A 21,734-nucleotide genomic window follows, 5' to 3' on the forward strand; every position below is an offset into this window, starting at 1 on the left:
AGAGATGCGTCAAGGTTTTTCTGAAATGTTTGTAGTCACGCGCAAGTGGTGTTACAATTGTCGAAATTGGTATATAAAGCTGCTTTAAGCGTCTTATCTTGCGACGTTTTCGTTAACCTTAAATTTGGCTTGACCGAGAGCGGCAACTATTCTGTGCTTCCACCGCCACCGAGTCCGCTTGTTAGCATCGCCATCGCCAAGTTCTTCATTTCTTAGTGGGCAAAGTATGGGCGGAATAACGAGGTTCTTTTTTTACATCAATGTCTGGCGCACTGCGTAAAGGCTGCGTGTCAATACTCTGAACTGAAACTACCATCTTCATATCACCATCAGCCTGACTATACCCACTGCAGGGCGAAGGCCTCTGTTTCTCCAATTAACCCGGTTCTATGATAGCTGCATCCACTTGACCCTTGCGAACTTCCTAACCTCATCCGCCCACTTAACTTTCTGCCGCCCCCTGCTACGCTTTCCTTCCCTTGGAATCCAGTTTGTTACCTTAAGCGACCATCGGTTATCTTCTCTTCGCACTACATGTCCTGCCCATGTTCATTTCTTCTTAAATTCCGCTAGAATGTCGGTAACTTGAGTTATTTCTCTGACCCACTCTGCACGCTTTCTATCTCTTAATGTTACCCCTACCATTTTTCGTTCCATAGCCCTCTACCATCTTGCGCAAGCGAAAGATTTAAAAAAAATTGTTCAAAATGCGGATATTAAACTGAAACAGCATTCTTACCAATCACGTGGAGGAAAGAGACGTTCCACTCACTTCGTACCTTTCAAATAATTAAGCGAAATCAAATAATGAACACTTAAACTACTACTGGTCCTTTGCCAAAGTTTGTACGGACAAACGTCGCAAAGTTGTGAAGATTGAAGGCAAAGTGCTACTGATGCAGTTTCTTCTGCAAAGACGCATTTTTATTTATTTTGTCTAAGCTCTGAAAGAAGCGAGCTTCTTCTATCTTCTAGTAGAGGAGGACATCTGTCCTCCTCAGTGGGCGTCCGATTAAACTGCTAGTGTAACTCTACGCTAGTTCGTCTCCGCTACGCCATACATTTCTAGTAGAGGCTTTTAGCGTAGCGGAGACGTACTATTGTAGACGTGCACCAATTGTTACCCCGGACGCGCCCCAAGAGCTCGCAGCATCTTTTCCCTCCCCTGTCACGAGCGTGTCCACCAGGCGTCCGATAAATCAGTATACGTCTACACATAGTACGTCTTGGCTAGGATAAATGCCTCTATTGTCAAGAGACGGTGACAACCCTGGGGTCAACACACCAACAGGGTGAGGCGTTCCCGGAAAAAAAAAAACTTTTTATTGCGATAACTCGGGGGCCACAAGGAACTAAACAGCTAGCTGTCGGCATTAAGCGTGCTAAGCGGTCGTCGAAGAAGAGAATAAGCGGCTCCCTCGACTGCGCTCTGTCTGAATGTGGAGAACAACTTTCGCGACAAACAAACCACCTGATGCAATCTAGAACAATACTGATGTGGTTCCGCGTGGCTCCGATTATTCGGGATAACTCTGGCATTACAAGGGGGTTGATAAGCCGCGTTCTTTCAGCAAAAAAAAAAGGAAAAAAAAAACAAGCATTACAAAGCTAACAAAAATCCACAAAACGCGTGGTCTGGCGGCCATCCGCTGAGAAAACGACTTCGGTTTAATGTGAGCGCTCAAAAAAGAAAAAAAAAATACTTCTGCTTACTCTTGAAACGCCACAGCTGTGTACATGAAATTCTCAATTTAGAAGTGAGTCCGAAACTGACCTTTCAACGTCAATCTGTCTTTTTATGCCTACATGCGTATGGCAGAGAAAACACTTTATTATTCAAATTTCTGCCATTAGAATGGTATTTCAGCTATAGTCCATGGTAACACTGGACTACGCGTAGAAGCCTAGAAAGTCTGCACAAAGGCTTCTGCTTTGCGTGGATGCCACAGCATTATGAGCTACAATGCGACGTTAAAAAAAAATGTCGGAAAATTTCTATGCTAGGAACATTCCGTTCGTTTTTCATAGCCGTCAGTGCAAGCGCGTAAAACTTCTATAGTCGAATTTAGCAATGCGCAGAAAGAGTGAGATAAAAGTAAGATAGCAGCATCATCTTCCCTCACCATCTCACCACACTCTAGGTTTTCGGCGAATTAAAACTAAAAATATCTATATTGTGGCACGCGGTTTTGGGCACTGGAGGGCGACAGATGGCTCTAGTTGGGGATGCGAAGTAAAGGTTGGTGTGACGGTCAGTTTGGAGGTACGTTAAATCAAGCGATGACGACCTATTGAAGACAACGGTGTGAGCATGTACCACGTGGTGTCAGTGACGCACTACGAGGCGCCTCACATCATCATAATCATTTTCCTCAACACCAAAATGGGCGCTCATACATATTAGTGTTAAAAATATGTCATCGATTCTAAAAAACAATACGATGGCTCGACTGCCTCGAATACCGGGACCGCTTATTAAGAGCCTATAGGGCGACGGCGGAGAACGCAACGTACAGAGACTGTGACGTCAAGCAGCTTTTGTAGTTGGGATTTTATTACTGAACAGGAAATACAAAATTTTATTCGCTCTGTTTTTGTGCCTAACCAGCAGTTCTAGACAAGCGCTTTCTTTTTGACGGGAAGTTGTTTATAAACGAATTTCTTGTTTTTTATATTTTAAGATTGCAAAATAACAATTAATATATCCACAGATCGTCCTTCGACCTTGATTTTTCTATCTACTGTTAAAAATGCATACCAACGATTTTTTAATGGCAGTCTCAACGGGTCATTGCGAGCGGGGCAAAAATATTAAAAACAATATATTGGCACGCATAAAACGCTTGGACCATTCTCTATCAATATATGCATAACAATAACGAATATTGCTCAGCTGCATCGCTATTAAGCCATGTCCACAAATCTGGACTTGTATTGAGTGAAAGCTGCGCACGTTACGTGGAGAAGTAGCATGTCATCTCAATGCAATGTAAAACAAATATAATGTGTGGAGGACTGCCTTCGTGAACATGACGTTCAAATAAAGCTACATAACAGGCAAAAAACTGTTTCTGCTCAGTCTGAATGCTGCTTATTTGGGTTGTTATACATTCCTTCCGCAACAGTTGTTTTACTGTGTGAATTTTTGCACTCAGGACAGTGTACGTATGTTTGTTATGTCAAACGTTTGGCTTGCGTTTATTTGCAGCGATCGAGAGATTTATTTGAGGTTTGTATTTCTTTTTTTTTTTCATTTGCCAGGAAGTGCGGCATTGCCCCCCCCCCCCCTCCCCAGTTTTTTTTTTCTGCCTACTTTGCTGACATAAGGAGAGGCTTATACGTGTATACACCTGCGGGCAGAAAGTATGCTACACTTCCACAAGGTCGAGTAAAGTTTTCTTCTTTGCATTAGCCTCAGGGAAGCGCTGCTTCAGATTTTTAATGATACGCCACGTATTCAAGGCGCTCAGACAAGTAGGCATTTTATTGTACGCGGCATTCAATGACGCCGTTGGGACGAGCTTTTTTCTCTGATACGGTGGTCCTCCGTGGACTGATTACTGAGGGTGCGCATGTTGCGGACATCTTTGAATGGGCATTGTAAATCGCTGTATCATTCGCGGAATCAAAGAAATCGTTCTGTTCTGCTTCCCCTGAGTGGTCACGGATTTATCATGTCTATCTCACCATGAAGTGTAGAAGGTGTTTATATCAAACGCCGACTTTATTTTTTGTTTCTAAATGTGGCACCTTGTCCTGATCATCGTATAATATCTAAGTGCAATGTGGAATGTGATTCATCAATATTTTCACGTATTTAAGCGATCCGCTTAATTGCGTGAAAATATTGATGCATGACATCTTTAAGATGTAGCTTTGTATTTCCTTTCAGGCAGTGAAGTGTACAACATTCTTGGTTTCTTTTCTCATCTACTCAAAATAAGCGAAAACAAAACTCTTATAAATGTGCTAAACAGGGGTTTTATATTGCCTCATAGTTACCAGTGTGACCAATCGAATCCCGGCGAATAAGAGCGCAAACATAGAACACAGGGGACAAGAAGAAAGACACTACAAGCGCTGTCTAAGTTTGCGCTGTTCACCATTAATGTCCAACTAGCCAGAATGTCCGTTCTGTTGGGCAATAGAGATCTGCACCTCTAGCACTGGGGTAAGCAAACCTGAGCTTGAGCGGCCAGGCTAATGCAACGAAGAGGACGGTAACCTTATAGCACAAGCTTATTTACACGCATTTTCTCTGTGCGAGGAACTGGTCGCATATGAAACTACCACAAACGAAGAGAACGAACGCGAACACAAAACAATCACTTTGAGACGCGTACGAGGGCATGTGAGAGAGAGGTTATACACGAACGCGTGCTCGAACGCAGCGGTGAACGCATTGCAAATAATAAATATCTGCGCATTTCATGCATTTTCAAGGAGTCTGATGATTTTGCGAGGATATTATGGATTCGTCAATTTGTGACGGGATCAAATTTATCCCGTACCTTGTATTGCATGTAAATCTGCTTTTCTCCTTGTACGTAGCTGCTTACGAAATGATAGCCAGTTAGTAGCAACGTTGTTGTTAGCATGGCAATAATTGCACTGCTGTTTTCCATAAGCTCCTATCACCTGCATGGTTACTTTGGCAGCAGCCGGTGCCATCCACACATGGGTGCCGCCATTTGTGCCTATTTTTCCTGTATTTTCTTTGGCTTATACTGTGTCTGCCAACTCTCTTATCTCTATGAGGTGTGGTGATAATGGATACAAGCTGGAGCCAGTCGACAGGCCCGTTCTCTTTCTTTCTTCGAACTCCGCGCCGACGCAAACGACCTCACAGCACCGCGCTTGCATGGGTTCAAAACCAACTCAAACTTGTATCTTTCTGCATGTGTTTAATTTGTCTGAGTTTTCTCAGTATTTAGACGGACTGGAATTCTCGGACGATGAAAGGCAGCCTTTAAATTCTTTCCTGCATTAAAGGAATTGCGTAGTCACCGCACACGCAAGGGGTCGCCAGGCGGCACTGTCCGTAGCAGGCCATCAAAGAAGACGGCCGTGTTATGTCAGGGTACGGTTTTTGACATGCGGGTAAGTTCACATAGCGTGTTTATGCCCATGAGGCCAACGTAACGTGAATTATTTTGCAAGGATGAGTAAAATCTGAATTTCGGATGGGCACCTCATTTATCCCCATGAATTACCTCTTATTATCTCACAAGTGGGGAAATATGCAATATATCAAAGTTTTAAATGACACAAAAGTTTGGTAAGTTTAGAATCAGCTGGCCTGTTCCCAATCATTGTCTGATGTCAGGACAATAGCAAAGTCATTCGTAAATATTTTTTGCTGACCCCTTCAAATAATAAAACTGAATAATTTGCTTTGAAAGTTTTTGTTGCATTTTCTTCACTGTCCTCTAGGTAAGTACTGGCCGCTTCACAAGGCGAAGGACGGCATAACCTAAGCCTTGGACAAGTTTACAGAGTTCGCTATTGACTACTGAATCAGTCGCCTGACAGCAGTGGGTTCAGTCAAAGCAACCTCCTCGTTCACTGGAGCTGTAACGGCGGCCACCACCGCGACAATGACTCTTCTAGAAAATGTGCAGGGCAGGCGAGAGACGCTCAAACTTCTATTAAAGCTGAGTGCAAAGCAGTATAACGTATTTACAGACCGTTTTGTAGCTTAGCATATGTTTAATGAAATAAAGCAATGACATACAATAACAAGGCACATAATAGCTATAGCGCTAAAGACAGGGACAGAAGAGAGACGGACACCATGAACCTTCGTGGTGTCCATCTCTCCTTTGTCCTTGTCTTTAGCGCTAGGTACCCTGTGCATTGAATCTAAAGATCGTCAACTAGCCCAGTTGTACGCTTTAAACACAAAAACAACCCTGGAAAACAATGAAGGAGCTCAAATATTTGAAGCCTCATTCCCGCGGGCTATGTCTGTGAGGTGAACAAAATATATCCCAGCATACGCGCTGAATTACTGTGTGTCGCAGGCAGACTTCGAAGAAGGGTGCCACACACTTGGCCCGCCGAGATAGAGAAACCATTTTTAGCGCCCTCTCCGGGGCTCTACACCAGCAACGCTTGTAACTCTGAGCGGCCGCAACCATCCCGTACCTCCTGCGCGTCGCACGTACGGGAGCTCACTGTTCCTCTCAGCCCGAGTGTATCAGTTCCACATCGCCGACAGGCCGCGACATCAGGAAGTCTGACGTCCCGCACTACCTTTTCGGAGGCATGGTGCCTGTTCAAGGCCGTCCTGTTTCCTCATTATTTTTGAGCATCGCATATCGAGCACGTCTCTATTGGGCTTCCTCTTCTATCGTTCAATGCTTTGAAGACACCGTTCAAGTATGAAAACCAACGGAAGTTCGAGCGCTGTGTTCGAAGAGGCCCTTAATCTATAGGTCACATGCCCGCATCTGAGCTTCGGCGCGCTACGGCCAAGCGCTGATTAGGAAACGCGTCCTGCCTTGGTCACGTTTCTGGAACTGCATGCAATTAACGTCGGTGTGTGGCAGCTCAGCATATGCTGTGGCAACTGGCTTGACGTCAGTATACTCATGAAAAACAAGCTTCAGCGGTAGGAAGGGCATGGGTTAACACCATCACCACTCTAAATAGGACCGCAAAGAATAAAAGCAGCAGTCCGAGACGTTCCCAGCGAAAAGATTGCAAAATGTTTTTCGCCGATCGTTCCCCGCGTGGTTCCGCGCGCAAGTGCTAGTTTCTTGACTAACTTGCGTTTAGTGCTTCGAGGGCCTGATGAGCGGGACGCTACCGGTGCCGAGCAGTCGCTCAAAACAAGTTGCGTCCACAGTGGCCGCTTTTGGCTCAGTTGCGCGGGATAATATAGGGGTGAATTTATAGGCCCAGCCAGCTACGCACACGGATATTCGGTGAGTTCCTGCGCCGCCGGCCGGCCGGGTCATAATGTCTCAGTCGAAAGCGCTCTATACGTCACGATAGGTTTTAGGCACATTAAGCATTTGACTACAGAGCGCTGTAAAAGTGCTTGCGAAAGGGCCTGCCTTCAACTTTCATTTTCGCCAGCTTTTCTGCTATTTGTGAAGTCCCTTAATTAGAAGGTCTCTATTATTGTGTCATTCAAGGACCATGCATGGGACGCGTTTCCTTTTGTAGGTCTTAACTTGAAATGCTGATTTCTTTTCCTGTTCATTCCATTTCCTGTTGTTTTGTTGTTGTTGTTTTTACTTTAAATGAACACACTTCGCGTTTCTTGTTCTACTCAATGTGTACACCACGAGTATATGACGTTCTGCGTGGTTGGTTTTCCTAAGCGGGCAGTTCATAACCCTTATTATTGCATAATCTAAGAACGTATAGTCTAAGAAAGTGCAATATCTAACTTACAAGTACCGCTCCAGTGAGCTGCGATGATGAGCTCTGTGGAAAGAGAACCCTTTCTTTTTAACCCCGAAATCATGCATACGAGGTCGAATAATGAATACACTTCGGCCTCTGACGGTCCTACTGCCGGGTCACAATTTCAACCTGAAAGTTGGTAAACTCAAGTTTTTGCTCGTTTCTGCTTGGAAAAAGAGTGGGAAATTAACACCACAGCTGACGGTTAGACAAATTCATCAATTCTTGAGCTCTGGCTTTCTTAAGAAAGGACAGCCTGCTCACCATCTTGGGCAGGTTGCGGCTGTCTCGTGATCGGGGGAAGTCGCTCATTCACTTGACGCTTCAGGGGCTGCAGAGAGGGGCGGCTTTGCCTTTATCGTAGAAGCGATGGTGCAAGCAGGAGGATCACATTCGGGGGAAATCTTATAGGTCCGCTGGCTTGCCTTTTTGTCGCGCACTCATACCGTACGCTACTGCGGTCGATTGCCGGCCCGTAAATGGGCTTTCCATGTTGCACCATCGGTCCAGACCAGGACCCACTTGGGATTCGCACCTTAATGTCGCTGTTTGAAAACTGAGCTCAATGTGAGCGAAAAAGAGAGTTAAGCGACGGAGGCGGCCGTCTTTCGCTCCGTCGCCCATGCAAGCGAATGCGAGAGTGACGGGCATGGCGGTTTGGATGTCTGCTCCACTCCACTGTTTCGTAAACACTTCCGCAACCTCGAAGTGAGAGAGCAAACGGTTCCCAGTGTCGCTGGAGCGCAGCGACACTGAGAATCGAGCACATCTATACCGCCCTCCAAATGTTGAGCCCTCCGATACCGGCGAGCAGATTGTTCCGTTTCTTTTAATTTTGCGGCTACCTCGCCGCTAATGCACAATCTCTACGACACCGGTGCAGCAGCACCGGCGACGGTCAAAACGACATCACGACGCGCCTGTTGAAGCGAAAAAAGAGCACTGGCGAGGAACTATGTGACAGACTGGAAACGCCCAACCAGAGTCTGGGTCCCTAATCGCGCGTTCACTTCCGGGCGATGAGCAGAACTTTTTATTTCAGCAGACCCGACCGACTAGGCAAGCGGAACATGCACTTTCTTTGATGCGAAGGCTTCGCGCGATTCTTGCTGCAGAACTAAATGATGTTGGCATCAGAAGCATAGTTGAACATTGGCGCATGAATGTGAACACGTGGGGGCTGCGTAGCAGCGCTGGAACATGATACGTGTAATATTCTAGCCAAAATCAAGAACAATAAATGAATATCGGCACGGCTTTGAATACGAAGCCAATGTAATCGATTCTCGTTAAGGGTAACTGCTTGAATGCCAAGTGAAGGAAAGCGTCAGAAAATGAGATATGGATGGATGAAAATTGGAAGTGTGCGGGGTGTACGGTGGATGCAGTTCGCAAAAGATCGAGTTAATTGAAGAGACGATGGTGAAGCCTTTGCTCTGTACTGAGCGTAGTGAGGCTACTGCTGGTGATGATCAGTACGAGTACTGAGCGGAGAAGTCGAGGCAGACGTCGTAGCTGTGATTTGGAAGATCAAGAATTTAAGCCATCTTAAGGTCTTCGAAGTTGCACAAATAAATAGCGAAGTGCTAGGAGCAGGCGCTGGCAGAGATTTTGGACGAGCTAGCGTGCAGTTTAGGGCAGGGGTGGGAAGAAAAATAGGCGTGCGCCTGGTGGTCAGTGCAGTTGGTTTCCTTGAGGTCTGCTGGAAAATCAGATGTAGAAGCAGATGGCAGAAAGGAAGAAACTCTGATTGTGTGGGACAAACATTACCGAGAGAAAGATTAGGAACAAAAGGAGAAAAAAAATTTAACACCAGAGTAAGGTACGTGGAGGAGGAAGGAGGCAGAAAAATAAAGAAATGGCTCTAAACCGAACAGCTGTTAAAAGGAAAAAGAAATAGGTGTATGCTTGGTGCGCGTAGCATTTCGGGATCTAAAAAACCCAATGTTTATGAGTGGTGATGTCTGCAACAGAACAATAAAAATGAGGAGAGGTTGGTACTTGAATGCATCCAGCAACAAATTGGTAAATTTTAATTCGACTCTTCCATTAGCAAAGTACATGTCTCGATATCAGCAACAATTTTCGGCTAAAGAGCATGGCTAGGGATAGTGTTTATGGACTCGGAACAGTTGCAAGTATGAAAATATAGATCTATAAATAGCAAAACGTCTTAATGACGATACAAAGCAGTGCGGAGACGCGGCCGAGATAATCATATTGGGGGATATGAATGACCACATCGACAATAAGGACAGATACGATGATAGTAACTGGAAGCCAGTGTTATATCTGTACGAGCAGCACAACCTATTATTTAAACATATTGTTACGATACGGCAAGCCGATGAAAACAGGAGAACAGAGGACAGAGAGGTGGTCGATGACAGTGAGATGACGTTTATGATAATGTTGCCGGGCCTAGCGCGAGCGCTCCTGTCCGCGCCACTGCCCGCTTTTTCTTCCTTGATGTCGTCCGTAACATGACCCGGGGCCACCGAGCGATCGTCCCGATCGTGGACGAGGAAATGCACGATGTTGATGATTCCTTGGCATTATGATGAGCATGTCTAGATGCTTGAAAAAGAAGAGGAAGAATAGAATGGCTTGCCGGCACGGTGATTCGCGATGAACCTTGGCAGGACACTCTCGGGCCACACGTTGCCACGACTCGATGGCGGAGGCCAAGGCACGCACCGCATGGCATAGGCAGGGGAGAATGTCTTGAAGTGTAGCGGTGTCTTGGGTCGTAGGGTCCTTGGTCGGCACATCAGGTCAGTGGGGTCACATTAGGTCATTCGGGTCTCTCCTTGTGTCTTGTGGTTATGTGTGGCGTCTCGGGTCAGTCTCTCCTTTGTCGTGTCTTGTGGTCGGGGCGGGGGGGACGGGGCGGAGGAACGGAAAGGTCTTGCTGGGTCCAGCAGGCTGGGGAACAGCCATGCAGTGCCTCCTAACCTTTCGCCGACGGCGCAAGAAGTCGCAGGGCGCTGATGCTCCGGACCAGGATGGGGGGGGAGTACCCCGCACCTCCACCAAATGTTACGATACGGCAAGCCGATGAAAACAGGAGAACAGAGGACAGAGAGGTGGTCGATGACAGTGAGATGACGTTTAATGATAATGTTGCCGGGCCTAGCGCGAGCGCTCCTGTCCGCGCCACTGCCCGCTTTTTCTTCCTTGATGTCGTCCGTAACAATATATAGAACGTCGGCATTTTCAAGGAAAACCACATGGCGAATCTGAGCAGACAATCAACCATTGAGAACTATGCAATGCGGCAGGGAATCTACCGGAAGTTTTCAAAACAAAATTGAATATATGAAGAAGGGAAGCGCAGTGTAGATGGTTATAAATAAGTGCAGGAAACACCAAAATAAAGCGTAATTTTAAAGAGTGAACAGATTGCGGTAATAGAGGCAGGCGTCGATGAAGCAACAGTCAAGATTGTTATAGAAAAGTGGAATTATATTAAGTTAGAATGACTCATTCTTAAGAAAATTAAACACGTAAAAATGGAAAACCTCCGAAAAGTAAGAAAGGAAGACACAGAGCCTCTTTAGAATAAGTAAGTTTAAAACGCAATGTTTTGAAGGACAGGGAATCAAAGAAGGCGCAGCTTCTTTAAGATGAAATAGACAAAAAATGTGCATCTTTTCAGCACAAGAAACTAGAAATACGAATTTAATTTCACGGGAAGCATGCTGTGCGATGTCAGTGCACATTAAAGAACCCCAGGTGGTTGAAACGTCCGTAGCCCTCCACTACGGTACCCCTGATAGCCTGAGTCGCTTTGGGACTTTGTTTCATGAACTAAAGCAAACTAATTGAACCTATTCTACGGTAAAGTAAAGCAACCCGCTGACCACCGCGGGGCTCAACTTACGGTACAACTAAACGCAACCCTAGACATTTGTGGAACCATATCTGGTTTAGCATGTACACAGAAAGCAGGCAGTGATTTAAGATGCCGAGGAAAACTGTCCAGGAGGGACAACGCTGCAAAATGCATTACATCATTATGGCTGAGTAATTTAGGACCGAAGGGTAACCTCCCTGAATGGATAAGTAGCCGAGTGGAGAATTGAACAACGAAAAAGATTTTAGAAGTTGACAGTCTAAACAGAAAAAAGGCTGAGGCAAATATTCTAGAATGTACAGTCGTAACGACAGACAAAATTTTAATCGAGATAATAAATTGCCTTGGTCACGACAACAAGGAAATTCGAGTGAAAGAAGTCGAAACGTCGCATCTATAAAAATCTTACGAATAGTCGTCAACAGACTGTGTATACACGTAACCCATAAAGAGAAAGGAGATAAGGCCAACATAAAGTACTTCACAGCGATTTGGGATAACTTCAGTTATTTCACGATGGAAATGCAAGCAGTGAATTAAAAATGTAAAGCCTGCCACTGAAAGTATCACGCGAACGTCAACTGCTCGGCGCTTCTGAGATAAAAAACAAAGGAGAGGAGAAAGGGAGAAAGCGTGCGAGAGCAAGGGTCCGCTCATAATTCTGATTAGTTCGAAGCCACCACTGCTCCTGCTCAGCTGTTTTTTATCGAACCCCAAGGAGCGCCGATCACATGCTTATGCGCTGCGTGCGGTGTGTTTAATCTCTGAAGGAGTTCTCATATCAGATAACGTAGAGTGCCCAGACACCAGCTTCGATTGTTACTTACGTGTAACTAATTGGAGAGGACCCTCAATATCGGTGTATTTATTCAGTTAAAAGAAAAGGTTAGTTAGTTGGAGTAGGATGGACAGTTGGGCGAGTTGACACAATTGATAGTGGGTGGAACAGCGCGAAAAGACGAAACACAAGAAGAGACGCAAAACAGACGAGCGCTGACTCGCAACTAATTTTTTATTAGGAAGAAAGCGGATATTTATACAAGAATATGTCACATGATGTTACAAATAACGAAACCCTAGGGTTTCTATAGGGTTTTCCACGTGGCTGTTGAAGGAAGAAGATATCTCTTGAATTTTGCCTGGTCAAGGGTTTCTTTCTTTGTTAGTTTTGTTAGTTAGTTAGTTAGCTAGTTAGTTAGTTAGTTAGTTAGTTAGTTAGTTAGTTAGTTAGTTAGTTAGTTAGTTAGTTAGTTAGTTAGTTAGTTAGTTAGTTAGTTAGTTAGTTAGTTAGTTAGTTAGTTAGTTAGTTAGTTAGTTAGTTAGTTAGTTAGTTAGTTAGTTAGTTAGTTAGTTAGTTAGTTAGTTAGTTAGTTAGTTAGTTAGTTAGTTAGTTAGTTAGTTAGTTAGTTAGTTAGTTAGTTAGTTATATGGGGTTTATGGCGCAAAAGCAACTATGGCTATGATACGCAAAATAGAAAAGCCCTCGAAACGGTATTCACTTCCACAGCCTGGTTCTATAACATCGACCTTAGAGTGCTAGCGGTTGCCCCAATGAGAGAAAAAAAAACCACATGCAGCGCCTAGAACACAAAACAAACGCGCTCAGAAACCGCCCATAAAACTTTCTTCGCGCGGGTTCCTTCGCAAGAAGCATAAGAGCCAAGCAGACCACTCGGGCTCGAGCCAAGCAAACGACTCTCCCGATTTCCGCTCTGCTTCAGGTCGGCATCCTTGTGCCGGGCATTCAGTGCTCACACGATTCTTATAAAAAAGTGGGCGACTGGGCTCATGGATATAAAGCAACAAGGTAGTGGGAGAACTTATAACGGGTTCTGAAGCGTCATGCGCTTAAATGATTCGTGGCTACCCGATGTATTGAAATATAAATAAGAACACAGCGTACACAAGTATTTTTGTGCAAGAGAAAACACTATGTGTGCGATCAATAAAAATTACAAGATTTCTCTTGTAAACAACAAGACCAGTGTTCTTGAGCATCGCTCTTAATTGTGAGGCAATTATGGAATACTGTAAGATGATGTTACGCACATGTTGACAAGAATCGTCTAACCTTCTTGTGGGAAACAAATTCTTGCGTATAAAGTTTTTCCTCAACTCGCAGCGAGCCACCGAGGGGCCATATAAAGCTAATGGGCTGTGCTTTTGACAAACATTTTCAGGGAACCTGTTAGGTGGTATATGAACTCATTAATAAGAATGGCCTAATCTTGCGACGTGTATGCAAAACCCTGATTTTATAGTTTCTCCTGCGCTCGCGCAGCGTAGTTAAGGCAGCCATAAATAAAGCATTACGGAGGACACAAGCTCTGCCTTTAAGTGTATCGCGCTATAGCGTATGCCACCAACCAACATAGGCCTAGGGGCAACGTGAATACAAGGATCACAGTAGGCTGGTTCTGATATCAACCTCTCACATGAAAGGAGAGGCCCGAGTTGGCAGCTCCTGCCAAAGGTAATGCAGACACTCTATACTTCCGGTCAGTGCTCGTCCATGTCAGCTGCCAGCTACCGCCTGCCAGCGCTATGTTCGTGATTTTTCACTCAGAACGCCGACACCGAATTTTCTATTGAATGGGGCCATAAACACTAAAAACAACAACAAAAAAAACTGTATTTGTTTTTGATAATAAATAGCAGAAAACTGCACGCGTCCCGAGGGGCGGTCTGCTTTTGAATTGATTGTTATTTTGCTATCTTGCAATACGCAAAAAAAAAAGAAAAAAAGAGAATTGCGTTCGTAACTTCCGCCGAAAAAAATGTGTTTCTAAATAATTTCTTGGAAAGATATTTGAAGCAAAATTAGATGGCCGCCTAGGCAATGCCAAAGACAAGGAGACCGGTGGGGCTTTTGGCATCGACAAAATTGGTACCTCAACGTAAGAGCCTGGCAGCTTTGCACTCTAGAATACGGAACATCGAAGACGACGACATGCAGATCGCAGCGCGCCCGACTGGATATTGTTGCGAAAGCAGCACCACGCCAGCCGCTTTGCCTCTTCAGCGTTGTCGCACCTCCGCCGCGGTGCCGACCCCACGAATGACCTTGAGCCAAGAAGAAGAAACCGCTGGTGATAACAACTCGGAACTTGCCACCCCGGTAGAGACGAACGGTAACAGCGAGTTGGCCTCTAATATTTAACACGCGTAATGTTTGAATATAATTTACCAGCATACAGGGCTGCAGAAGAGGCGCGGGTTCAAATCTCGATGCCGGCTGTGGAGTTATCTATTGATTCTTTTAATTCTATCTGTGCGGTGTGACACCGCACGCCGGGGAACGCCTCATCTAACTGCTTCTGCCGCATAGTAAACCAAAATCTGCATTTTCAAATGAACACTGATAGGTGTCCGTTGAACGTCCTGAAAGTAAAAACCAAAAACTGTAACCCCTGATGGTGTCGTTCTCTGGTAAGCTGCACTTTCTGATTTTTGTTTCATCACCAATATCAGACCGACTATACCAAAACTCTTTACCATATCGCTCCAAATAACCCTATCGTGTTTCGGTTGCATTCACATAATCCCCACAAACTTCGTCATCTCATCTCATCGCAAGAAGCGTGCAGAAGGGGTGAGGGAACAAACGCTATTTACTGACATCATAGTCAAAATCAAGAAGAAGAAATGGGCATTGGCAGTACACGTTATGCAAACGGAGGATAACCCATCGTTTCTAAGGTTAATTGTGTTCTTAAGTGTCGGTGTTTCGTCTTTACGCAAATAACGACAAAGTTCTGCCATGAAGAATTAGGACTGACAAGCCCATGCTCCTCTCCTCGACAACGCAGCGACACTTCTCGAGCCTCGTCTGGCGTTGCTCGGCGGAGGTTCTCGCTTCTGCTTACGACGCTGTTGCTCCCCATCGCCCCGTTGCATTTCGAATCGGCTGCGTGTCCAGGGTTCCTGGGCTCTTCTTGAGCGGAGGCTTGCGAGGTTCCACCTCGTTCTACACGATGAGTTCCCAGCCTCTCGATGAGCGAGCGCGGACCAATCCTAGCGGTTAAATTTGCGCGTGACGCTCTCTTTGGTCCAGCTGCAGGTGGGAATTGACGGCGCATCTAGCTGGCCTTGCGCTCAGTTGTCCCCTCGGCGAGCGAACGCAGCGAGCTTTCCCTTCGGTTCCGGACGGATAGATCGCAAAAATGGGGGAGGTAGCCAAAGAATGCTTTCGCATTAATTGAGAGCTGCCCGTTTAAGCGTCTCACTGGGCACGGTGTAAGAATCTCACAGGCGACGTTCCGGTTCGACGTCTCGCAGGCTCATCTGGGCGTCTTCGCATTTCGCTTGCTCTCAAACGGGGCTAGCATGCGAGGGTTCTCACAAAGCGGTCGACATCACCATTCAATCATGTTTGACGTGGTACATGCGGTATTACAGGATGTCCTACATCCGCTCCTATGGGCGAGGGTGGCGTTCGTGAGCACTCCAAGCTTAGGGTACATGTATAGATTGAGTTCTTTCTGGCAACATATGATTCTTTCGTGTTCTTTTATTCAGTTGTCTTTAAGGAAAAAATAATTACACTAATAATTTCCTATCGATCAATTCACCTATCAGCCCCGCCGGGTTGGCGCAGTGGTTAGGGCACTGGACTACTGTTCCTGAAGACGCGGTATCGAATCCCCGCCTCGGCGGCCGCTTTTCGCTGGAGGCGAAAAGCTAGGCGTCCGTATGCTGTGCGATGTCAGTGCACGTTAAAGAACCCCAGGTGGTCGAAATTTCCGGAGTCCTCCACTACGGCGTCTCTTATAGCCTGAGTCGCTTTGGGACGTTGTACGGCCCACAAACCGAACCAGCTCACCTATCAGCAAAAACTCATTTCCATACGTTCTGTTTGGTTTTGGGGACTGTTCGTTTAAAGGTACGTTATACAGACCCCTCCGTGTGCCTATCCTCGTTTCCTGCGCAATGAGCTTGAGAGCAGTTAGTGCGCACCATAAAAACCACACGTACTTCAACCAGAGGATGCTTTAAAATGGTGTGCACCAGTTCCGTCATTGAAGAAAGTAATGTGATGTCAAACTGGAGCCAGGAGGGCTCACCGAAGAAGCGAACATCTAACAGTTCAATAGCTTTGTGCAGATCGCAACTCTTTGATGCGGCTATGGTGATAGCTCCTACATCTTTCAATTTAAACGTCGGGCGGACAACCCTGGTTTAAGCAACTCAAGTTGTCTGCCACTATACAATTTTTTTACTCGGCCCTGTTTGCTGGCCTTCTTGATTCCTCGACGCAGTAGCAGGCTGCGAGTACCTTGTAAGCAAGCGACGTGCAGCTTTTGTCAGTAGTGTAGAGCACAGGGGGTCTGCTTTTGAGCTGTGTAGTGGCGCTGATTTAGCATTAGTAGACGTTCTTCCCATTGGAGAGGGTAGGACAAAAACTTTTCTTACCATCAAGTGATTTGGACAACCGGAAATGCATTACAAGCCGCGGGAAATGACTCAGAAGCAGAACCCCTGGCCTCTACACTTTTGACAAAGACTGTGCATTCTGAAGGGAATGGTCGAAGAGGCGCCAATGTAGATGGCGGTGCTTTGTAAGGAGCGTTCGTTCGTCAGCCGAAACAGCAGCGCCCGCTGTGACGTAAGCGTCCGCTCGCTACTGGGGGCACCACATCATGACGAGCGAGCGAAAAGTGCCGTCCTTTTTTGCGAAACGAGCGATGTGGCTAGCATTGAAATAGATTAGGCGTTGGATCCAGACCCTCATTGCGTCGCCCGAAACGGGGCGTGAACTGTGCAAGACGAGATGGTATGAATAGTAAAGCGACCAACGCGGACGGGCTCGTTGATCAAAGCTCCCGAGCGCTGCCGGCACTCCTGAATGGCTTCAGACCAGGACAAGGGTGCTGGCGCCGTGCCAGCGTTCATCGCTGCAGAGTACGGGGGGCAAGGAGGCACTACATTTTTCCGCATTTGCAATCCAAAAAATGAGCCTTCGTAGAATTCGGAATCGAATAGTGCCGAAAATGCGAACAGAGATCAGAAAGGAGAAGAAACGGCGAACAACTTTGCGTTTCTTTTTTTTTTTTTTCTTTTTTTTTGCTACTGCTGCCACCGGCTTCGTTCCTTGGAAGAAAGATTGGGACTTGCGCCTCCTCCACGAATTTCTGCGCCTCAGGGTAGAGCGAAGTGAACAAGCAGCGAAACTCGCCTTACTCTCATTTTCCGGGATTTGTTTCATTTCTCCACTTACCAACCACGAGAAAGCAAAGAGGCGGAAAATTTTCGAATGGGCTGATCTTCATGTACCCAATGTTTGCTGCCTTCGGAAACCCGACTCTCCCAGCCGGCGTTTCACTCTTCATAAGTCATATGTTGGTCTTGTGTGCATGCCTGTTTTCTGTTTTCCACCGACAGACAGAAAGCACGGCTTGTTTTAAATTTCGTTCGATTATCCTCACCCCCGGCGGCACCGACTGCCCGGTCTTTAAATAGCAGGAACGCAGCGGCGCTAAAGTGGAATGATGGTAAAGTCAGAAATATTGACTGACTTATTGAACGAATGATTCATTCAAATTTAAACAGCCTGCCGGCTTTAAGGCTTGTCTTAATGGATGACACGTATTAATTTTTGATCGCCTGTAGCTCTGACGTAATCTCACAAAGGAAAGCTTTTTGTTTACGTTTCTCCTCCAGCAAAAATGGCCGTCTCGGCGGGGTTCAAACGCGAGACCTGTGCCCTCGGTCCCCCTCCGTACGTTCAGCTAGTTCACTTGTTCTATCCTCTTACTGCTTTCTTCTCTAGTCCTGACTTCGCCTTTCCATTGATAAAATTGAGTGCACTTAAAGACTTTTCATTCACAATTAGTATTCATCGTGGCGCCACGAGCATTACAAAATTAAACAAAAAAAATGTTTCTTGGGGGACACTTACACTAAGCGCAAATGGCTCCCCTTATGAATATTTGTTTCCGTACGTTCACATTCCTACTCTGTTAATGGCTAATCCTTTATTGTCTTCCTGTATTACCTTACACATGCTTATTGGCGTACAGCGGGAATCTGCAGCATTGAGCAAAATAATACAAGGTATAGATACAGAATCCCGCTTTAACCAAGCCGTAGTAGCAACGTGCCCTAGTGGCACCGGAGTAGCATGTCTGATCTCAGATCCAAAGGACCCGGAGGCTTCGATTTCCCCCTGAAACGAGCAAGCCAAATTGGCGCCTCCTTCCAACTCGCAAACGTGGTGCTGTGACTTGACGCAACCAGCCGACTGACCTGCGTGCTGTTGTGTCACGGGCACCTAGTGCACTTGCTAGAGGCATTGCTCATTTAATTTCGCTAATTGGCTACGGTGTCATTTTTCTGCGATTTGTTCTCGATGAGCCGCCGAAAATATCCTGTACATATTAACTGGAAACCGCACATCTTCTTCCTTCACTTCACGTCTGCAGCCAACTTCTTTCTTGTCGTTAACACCCTGGCGGTTTGCGCAAAACTTCTGCTTCCTTCTTCAACAAAACCACCGATGGCATGCTGACACATTGGTCTCCCAAGTCAAAGATTGCATATGCTTCATAAATCTCTCTGGCTAACTTGTCCTTCATCCTTTTCATAACCTCAACATTGTGAAGGTCAGCCGGACATTTTTGGTCTCTACAATCAATGCAGTCTTTGCAGTGCACAGCCAGATTTGTGCCAGACTTGTCCGATACTGCCTTAGCGTGCTCTCTAATCCTTTCATTGAGGCATCTTCCTGTCTGTCCAAGTGCGTTGGTTGTAGAGACCAAAATGTCCGGCTGACCTTCACAATGTTAAGGTTGTGAAAAGGATGAAGGACAAGTTAGCCAGAGAGATTTATGAAGCATATGCAATCTGTGACTTGGGAGACCAATGTGTCCGCATGCCATCGGTGGTTTTGTTGAAGAAGGAAGCAGAATTTTTGCGCAAACCGGCAGGATGTTAAAGACAAGGAAGAAGTTGGCTGCAGACGTGAAGTGAAGGAAGAAGATGTGCGGTTTCCAGTTAATATTGTTGTCAGTGCAGCGTTGTCCTTGTGGGCGTGTGTATCCTGTACATAAATGGCTCGCTTTAATTTGGAGCGCTACAGACGGTAAATAAACTTTCACCTGGAAGTAGCCGTGCATTGCAAGAACGTTTGCAAGTTCGCCCTGATACTTACACGGTGATTCTCACCACTATTATTTCCTGCTACCGCTTTTGTCTTCATTTCGGCCGCCAGTGAAGTACTGCGAGGCAACTGACAGTCTCTGCCATGGGAAAACATCGTTCCTGCTCCTCTCTGTTATTTTTAATTTCGCAAAAAAAACCATCACCAACAAAAATCTGAGCATGAATGTTTCGGAAAAGTAATGCTTCCCCGTAAAAAATGCGTACAATGATACGGACACCGAGAGAATTTTCATAGGGTGCCAGAATGGTTGCCCTTTTTCCGCGCCATGACCACAAAGCATGAATGCCGCCAACGCGACGGCGATAATATTAATGGGGCGAGCCACAAGCGCTAAGCCATAACCAGACAGTGACAGCTGGCGCACAACTCGCACTGTCCTTGCTGGGCTGCCGCGGCTCTTTAAGCTCAAGAAAGCTGTGCGATTTCACAATCGAACTTTGGAAAGCAGCCCGTACTCAGCTGTCGGCGGAGCCGGAGTCCTTCTGTGTTTTTTTTTTTTTTTTTTTTTTTTTTTTTTTTTGTCGGGAGGCCTTGTGAGCAGAATCGTGCAGCGTATGCGGAAACAATATGTTATGTTAGTTTCTCTCCACCTGGCGCTGTGTTTTGCTGCGTGTTATTTTCATGTTCATTTGGCGTACCATGCAGAATTTATATCATTTAGCCTGATTTATTAGGTGGCGACTGTTTTTTTGTGAGATTTCACTAGCAATGTCCGCTACCCTCTGCGAAAAGCCGAAATGGCCCGATATATTGCCAAGCTGCGATGGTATGCCCACCCCGGTAAACGGCCGCTCCAACAGAGACCAACAACCCCATTAAAACTACGAGGCCCGAGATGTCCATCGAGAATGGCGAGGCGGGAGCAGAGGGGCAGAGGGAGAGAAGAATAAACAAGGGCATTTTAAATTCTTTCTTGATGTTTGTATAATTGATTCAGTGGCGAGGAGCATCTCGAACTGTTGGCTGCACTGATATTCAAGATAATTCTTTTCCTTCGACTGCCTCGTACTAGTCCGTCATATGTGTTTGAGTCCGAGCGAAGAGCGCAAGTCACACGGTGCAAAGGCCAGCGAGCTTTAGGCTTAAAGTCATATTTTTAAAGAGTTCATAAAAGTGTCAACGACGGTCTCCACTTTTTGAAACGAATACAAATATACTACTGCAGTCCGTCCAGAACAATAACATGGTGAAGCGCTGAGGCCATGCCCTTACGTTTCGATTAGAATTACTTCAAAGCTTATCTCTAACAAAGTGTAGGTTGCCATTCATCCAAGAAAGAGGCCGCTGATATAAGGTACCTGATATATATTCGAGGCAGTTATTGTACGTACCAGATTGAAGGACAATTTTCGGAGAAATATATAGAGGTGAGATCTTCAAGCATGGCAGGAAATATCAGGGAATAAAAAAAAAACATAGCTCGTGATATTCGTGCCTCTACTTAGACTACATGTGCTTAAATAGAGTTTGTGTGCCGGCATTTATTGTACAACACACACGAATAACACGTGAACGATTTAAACCACATTTGAGCTTCAGCAACACGTATAAGCCGTGCATGTGGCTCTAAGGCCTATACATAATTACAAGCTTTCTCCTGGCCTTGTGTTACGCTTCTGTGGGAGTAAGAGGCTTGAAGCAATGGATGTCTTATCCCACCAAATAACCCAACTATGTCCTTTCGCCAAGTGCGAATTCCGCCGTTGAAATCAAACTATCCCCGCTGTCCTTTTTTACCTTTGGTATCAATTTAAAAAGGAAGAATTCTAGGGGCGCGCTTTGGATCACTAAACTGCGATGAGGCGAAAGCCTACATCGCGCAGTGGTCTGAAGTCCTCCACTACGGCACGTCTTCTTATCTGTTTTCACTCCAACCTTCACATAACGCGAGAGCGTAAGCTACCAGCCAACATATAAAGCCCCGCTTTAGCCGGGCCGTATGAACGTGCCGGCGTGGCCCAGGGATAACGTGAGTGCAAGTGCTTTGGCAGGCTGATTCTGACATCACCCTCCCATATGAAAGGAGAGGCCCGAGTTGGTAGCTCCTGCCAAACGTAATGTCAGGAAGCCCTACGTCCAGTTGGTGCTCGGCCATGTCAGGTGCCAGCTACCGCCTCCCACGACTTCTTCGTCTCCCAGCCGTTGGATGTAACGGACGACGGTCACCGCAAGTATGAGAGCTTAAAGGCTATCGCCTTAAAATTAAACTTTTCATTACAAAAGAACTGAGACTGAAGCAGACGGAACTAATTATTCCCTTTCACTATCATTGCATCGTGTTAAGCGGACAGTTGTTTGGAT

At 45.9% G+C, this 21,734-nt stretch overlaps 1 protein-coding gene across 1 annotated transcript in view; it reads left to right on the top strand.

The window, feature by feature from the left end:
• The window catches only part of LOC146183783 (Golgi-associated plant pathogenesis-related protein 1-like), a 315,211-nt gene that overhangs the window by 78,132 nt on the left and 215,345 nt on the right, over positions 1-21,734 (top strand). The window lies entirely within an intron of this gene.

Source organism: Amblyomma maculatum, chromosome 7 (assembly GCF_055883805.1).
Source record: "Amblyomma maculatum isolate TAMU_Amacu chromosome 7, ASM5588380v1, whole genome shotgun sequence".
NCBI classification, from domain to species: Eukaryota; Metazoa; Arthropoda; class Arachnida; order Ixodida; family Ixodidae; genus Amblyomma; species Amblyomma maculatum.